The 6825-nt window shown below is 34.8% G+C and overlaps 1 non-coding gene across 1 annotated transcript; it reads left to right on the top strand.

Annotated features, from left to right (window-relative positions):
• The first annotated feature begins 1626 nt into the window (after positions 1-1626).
• LOC116140451 lies at positions 1627-1733 on the top strand. The gene has a single exon (XR_004129628.1). It is a non-coding gene; the product is annotated as a small nucleolar RNA R71 (small nucleolar RNA).
• Positions 1734-6825: the final 5092 nt, after the last annotated feature.

Raw genomic sequence — 6825 nt, 5'->3', positions numbered from 1 at the left:
ACATCACACTAAAGTAGAATCTGACTTGATGAAAACTTCTAGCTTCAAACACATGAACGTTACTGTTTCATCTTGAACCCGTAACAGTAACTTTTCTTCTTGCACATCAATGAGTGCTCTTCCCATGGCCAAAAATGGTCAGCCCAAAATAAGAGCATTTCCTATCCTCTCCCATGTCCATATAACAAAATCTGCCAGAAAGATAATCTTGTCCACCTTCACAACACTCTTCAACTATACCCTGTGGATGTTTTATGGACTATCTGCAAGTTGCAACGACATGGTCGTTGGCTTCACTTCACCAATTCCCTCTCCTGAAAAAAAAAGGCATTATTGATGCTAGCACCTAAATCACATAAAACACGATCAAAAGTATATCTCCTATAATTCATGGAATAGTAAAACTCTCTGGTCTTTGAGTTTCGGGGGTAGCTTCTTTTGGAGAATGGCGTTGCATTCCTCTGTTGCATTACTGTTTCCTCATCCTCTGACTCCCTTTGTTTGATAAAATCTCCTTGAGAATTTTGCGACTCGCATCTGTTGAATGCATCTACAAAAGGATGTTAATATGCAATTTTCTAAATACTTAAGAATTTGGAAAACTGCTTATCCTGATTCTTTTTCTTTAGTCTTTGATGAAGCAACACAGGTGGAGTGTGATGTGCCAATTCTGGTGGTATCTCAGGGAATGACAATTTCTCTTTCTTCTGTCTTTACCTCATTTCCCGTTTCTGTTCTTCTTCCTAGGCTAGATGGTTTCTCTTCAGCAACTATCTCTTCATCTACTTCCTCATCAGATTCTTCCTTTTCCCTGGGTGGCTTTTCTTATTCTCTTGTTTTTCCATTTCTTCCAAAACGTCCCACTCCTCAAAATGATTGCATTTGCTTGCTCACGTGTTGGTCACTGTGTTGCTTGGCAAAGACCCCTGTGGTCTCTCATTTAGCTTTTCAGCTAACTGCCCATCTGTACCTCTAAGTTCCGAATGGACGCCCCTTGATTTCTGAAATTAGTTCTCTCTCATTCATAAAACCTATGGTCTCTTGCATAAACTTCCCAAACATGTCCTCCTTTTGTCACTCTGGGTCTCCTGGTTGATTATTCACCCCTGTTTGGTTAGTTTGGCAATGCTCTTTGGTTCCATTGATTTTTTTACTGTTTTGATTGCCCATGATAGATTTGGATGATTCCTCTAACCAGGATTACATGTGTTAGAGTACGGGTTGTTCGGTTGCCTTTGATTCCCTGCTAATAGTTAACCTGCTCCAATGATGATGCTAAGCAAACGTATTCCCCACTTGACAGTCACTGTCACATGATTACCCCACCAAATCATAAGTTAGTTGGGAGCTTGAATGGAATTTACCTGCATACTTCCTAACTGTTTCTGAAGTGCTGTCAGTTGGCTGAAAGTGCTGTATAAGCATCAATTTCATGAAGACCCATAATTTCTTCAGTTGCACCCCCTCATTAGGTCTTTGATATTGTTTCTTGCCAAAACCTCAAGCAACTCATGAGTCTCTTTCAGAGTCTTATTCTGTAGTGCTCCTCCCGAGGCTGCATCCACCATAGTTTGCACATTCACCATCAATCCGTTATAAAATGTTTGGACTTGCATCCAAACTGGCAACCCATGATGTGGACACCTTCTCAATAATTCTTGTATCTCTCCCAAGCCTCATACAATGATTCCGACTCTTCCTGAATAAATGATTGTGATATCATTTCTCAGCTTTGCCGACTTTGTTGAGGAAAGAATTTGGTTAGGAACTTCTGTGCTAAATCGTTCCATGTTGTGATCGTTCTTATTGGTAAGCCATTAACCATCCCTTAGCTTTATCCTTCAATGAAAATGGGAATAGTCTCAATCTGATGGTGTCATCTAACACTCCGTTTGACTTGAAAAGTATCACAAATCTCCAAAAATTGGCAATGTGTAGATTTGGATCTCCTTCAAATCACCCCTGAACTGAACTGACTGCTGGATCATCTGGATGATTGTAGGCTTAATCTCAAAGTTATTGGCTTGTACCACTGGTCTAGTAATACTCGACCCACTGCCATCCACTGAGGGAACTGAAAACTCCCTTAGTGTTCTATTTTTTGCCATCTCTACAACTATGACTTTTGGTTCAACTGTAGCCTCTCTCTCTCTCTTTCTTTGTTCAGTCTTCAAGTGGCTCTTTCAATCTCAGGATCAACAAGAACCACTGGTTGACGTCTGCTCTTCACATAAACTACACAAAAAAATAGAGAGAGTGAGATCACAAACCAACCGAAAAGACTAACAAAATTAGACACAACTATTAAGCAAAAATAAAATTCCAATCTAGCTACCACAGAAAATTTTAATGTTAACCACAAACTCAATCCCCGCACACAGTGCCACAAACTTGATGCGTGTTAATTACAACATGCAATGTATGCAAGTGTACTAGTCGGAAAAAGTAATAAGTGATAAGTAGAGTACCTTCCCACGAGGATAGTGTTACTAAGTACCGATTCTCAAGTTAAGTCCTAATTGAAGCAACAATAAATTGGATTGATGGAAAATTAACAAACTAAATACAATAAAAAAATATAAATGAATGATAATGAAATTAAAGCAAAACCCAACAACTTAATTAATTAACAATGCTAAAAAATGCTAGGGTGCTGATTTCACCTAGATACCAACCCAATTCATAGAATCTATTACCCAAGTTCTAATTCCTTGATTGAAAATCGAATTCCCTAAGTTGTAAAACATACCTTTTCAAGCTACATTTCCCTATTTATCCCTATTACTTCCGCACCCATCAAATGAAGATTAATAGTTCAAAGTCTTTTACCTTTATAATTTATCTAGATTTCATAGATCGCTAAACCTATCTTGGCGTTTGCTTAATCTACGGTATTTATCCCAAGAGGCACAATCACAAATCACTTCTCAGTCTCATTGTAAACAACACACTTTGAATGGTGATCAAGCACCAAAAGTCATTAAGCAAAGAGATAAACACTCAATCATGAAATAAAACTCAAAGTAAATCAATTCATATAAATTGAATCATTGTATCAAGGTTACTCAAACCCTAGCTAAACAACTCAGTTCATACTAAAACCAAAAATAAATAACTAAAACAAACTGAATCAAGATTCATCATTGAAAAACACAAAAATGGAGAAATCTTCTCTAATTTGAAGCCAAAATCTTCAATACCTTCTCCTTCCAAGAGCTGCCTTCCAAATGACAAACCATCCCCCTTTTCTCTTCCTTTTCGCTCTAATTTATACCTCTCTCACTTAAGGATGAAGCCCTAGCAAGCCAAAACGCGTCGTTTCATTTTTCAGCTAATGCAGGTTTTGCCGCGGCGAATATTTTCTTTGCCGTGGCGAGGACTTTCGGGCCAAATTTGAGCATGATAGAGTATGAATCTGAAAAGGGTTAAACATATAAATTGTATACCTTTCAATTATATTCTACTGGTTCAATAATCAGAACAATCCAGGTCTAAGCTCAAGTTATGGTAAAATACTAAAGCACGTCCAAAGACGTTTTTTCTTCAGCCCCAGCATACGTTTCATGACTTCAAGCCAAGTTTTCACCCTTGTCCAGTCAGAATTAGGAAAAACCTAAAACATCAAAGTTGTAGCTCTTCTTCTTAGCTTTCTAAATCTTCTAATCAGGTCATTCCGAGTTTTCAAGCTTAAGTTACACAATTTACGCTAAAAACTGTCATTTATGCTCAAAATCATCGTTAGGCCTGCAAAGACAAATTAATAAAATTAGGTACAATTATGCTCAAATTGTATGAAAAGTATCCTAAATCCTATCAAAATTCAATGCAAAATCATAGTGTAAAATATGATTTCAGTTTACGGTGGCGGCGCGGCGGTAGGGGTGGGGGTGATTTTGTCATAAATTAAAGTTTATATAAGCGGAGGTGTCTTAGCTAAATCTGAAATATTGGGGGTTAAAAAAATTATTCAAAAATTAATAATAAAATAATATTATATTAATTTTTAAAAAGAGGCAATTTAGTAATTTAAATAGCATACCCACCAATTTTTCCCTCTAGCCAAACATATTAATATAACATACCCACAAACTAACCAAACATATTTTCCTAAAGATTCCCAGTAATCTTCAAGATAATATAAATTCCAGAATCCAACATTCCCTGAACCAAACGCACCCTTAATGTGTATCTTTAAAGCCCAAGTTAAGACCACCGACATAATATAAAAAAAATATATATTTTTTGTTATTCATGTATCAATTTTTGTCCGTTAATGATTTAATACATGCTCAAAAGACACACATCAAGATGTCTTGTTGTGTGTGATTTTTCATCAAGCTCAGAGAATTGTGAGGTTATGCCTGATCCAAGACCAGTTCAACTCTACCAATTAGGGGTGTTCAGAGAACTTGTTGGAACTGGAACCGGCGGGTACCCGGGGTTTGATTCCGGTCCTACCAGAACCGACCGTCAACGGGTAGGTTTCGGTTCCAAATTTTTGGACCCTTACTGTGCGGGTTTCAGTTCCGGTCCCGGTTCCTATAGTTTGGAACTAGAACCGAACCAGGAACTAGGAACCAGGAGCTGAGAGTAATATAAATAAAATTAAAGATTAGGAGGTAATAAAAACTTTTGTAGGAAAGTAATGTGAAACATTTATATTTAATTTCATAACATTTAAAGTAAGTTGGTTTGACTTTTGAGAATATACCTTTCACAAATAATGGAGTTTATAATTTGAATTATAATTTGTAATTTTATTTTGTTAACAAGTGCCCGATGGGGGGTATTTGTAAGTTTTTAAGGTTTTTTTTGTCATTTTATAAACTTTGGGGGGTCATGTAATTTTAAAGATACCCAGAACCGGAACCAGAACCGTTGTTACAGGTCTAGTTCTAGGTACCTAGGAACCGAACCATTAGTTCCAATTTTGGTTCCAAATTTCAAGGTTGTCGGTTCTAGTTCCTTCAAAAAATGCAGGGTACCCGGAACCGAATACCTTACTACCGATTGTCCAACCAGCTATGATGTACAACTAGTACAGCTAGTCGGACCAATCCTATAGTTGTCCAACCAATCATGATAACTTCAGATCCTGAGATATCTCGGAAAGGATCAGATTGACAACCATCTTTGCACAATCACAGTGCCTAATCGCAAGAATATCGGTTGCATTTCAAACTTAATTATAATTCCTGTATTTTCGCTCTTTCCTTTTTACAAATCGTAATAAACCCCCTTCAACGTTAGAAAAGGGTTAGCAAATATTTCTAGGACTGTCATTGTAAGCTCTCAAAGCAAATACAAAAACAGTAAATGTAGGCTCAAGAGCTCAACTTGCCGAATAACTTTAAAAACCTCTTTGTCATTTCTTTACTGTATTTATTATTTATTCACTATTAGTTACCTTAATCATGCCACGTCATTTTGATCCTGTCAAAGTCAATCGAAGCACTCTAGTTCGTGTATTTTTGCATTAACACTATTATTTTATTTTATTAAATTAATAAATAATTTTAAGTATTAATTTTTTTAAGTAAAGTTAGATGCTTACTTGCTGGTAAAGTGACATGTTAGTTGACAGTTGAAAAGAAGACGAAAGAAAGCCTGTTTAGCCCCTTGTGATGCTGAGTGGACTTTGAGTGGCGCATGCTACCAACTGTTAGTGACTTTGAGTGGGCGCATGCTAAGCCAACTGTTAGTGGCTTTGATTCATTTTGTCGATTTCATTAATTATTAAAATTTAAAATATCTTCTAATATTATTAAAAAGCAATTTCAAGGGATTAATAATTTACAAGCTCCTTTATTTTATGTAATTATGAGTAAACTTTTAATTATAAATTAATTCATTTTTTATAAAATAAAAATTGAGTATATTTACAAATTAATAGTCATTCCTGTGCTTTTTTTTTCTTTTTTTGTTTACAACAATTGAAGTATTCATCATTGTTTCGTTTTTGTTTTGTTTCAACTTCTATTATTCTTTCCGTAAGAGTTAAGATGAGAATATTTAAAAAAAAATTAAAAGATATACTGAGATTTTCTAATTAAATCTTAGATTGTATTATAATATTAAATTGAAAACTTATGATATAATTATATTATTGATGTATTTATTTTCATCAACTTATATTGTCAAAGCATTTTATTTAATTTAGAAATTAAATTTTATAAAAGCAATATTTTTTATTCATCAACATACTCATCATAAGTGTCTTACTTTAAAAGACTTTAATGAAAATCAAATTCTTTATCATCAATATTGATACAAATTAAAATAGTAGTTTCTCCACTCCATTATGAAATAATTTCATTACCAAAGCTTTGTCAAAATCATCTCATTTCCAACTTATCTTTTAATTAACTCAGTGAGAATCTATCAATGAAACAACCAAAGAGATCAAAATTGAAATTTCTTTCACCATATTATTTAATTATCTGAAAATATATATTAAAAAGGAACTAATTAATATATAATTCTATTGTACAATGAAGCCAAAGAAGAAAAATAGGAAAAAAAATCGAGTCTTTCATATCTCGATACAAAGACTTGAATAGTGCATCTGTGTTCAATGATGTTACGATGTAAATGTATCGGTGAATTCTAGAGACGATGATGGTACTAGAGTTGATAACGCTAGGAAATGATAATTTAGATGGGCATCACAATACTGCCACAAATTTTAGACGTGACAATGTTCAATAATATTATACCTTTTACACACACACACACACACACACCATACACACATATATAGCTCTTTGAGATATAGCTTGACCCTGATGCTTTGTGATCATCACCCGACCGTTATGGGAATCGGAT

Source organism: Pistacia vera, unplaced genomic scaffold (assembly GCF_008641045.1).
Source record: "Pistacia vera cultivar Batoury unplaced genomic scaffold, PisVer_v2 Contig372, whole genome shotgun sequence".
Classification (NCBI taxonomy): Eukaryota; Viridiplantae; Streptophyta; class Magnoliopsida; order Sapindales; family Anacardiaceae; genus Pistacia; species Pistacia vera.
Note: the sequence above shows the minus strand (reverse complement) of the source record. Positions and strands in the feature narration are given on the sequence as shown.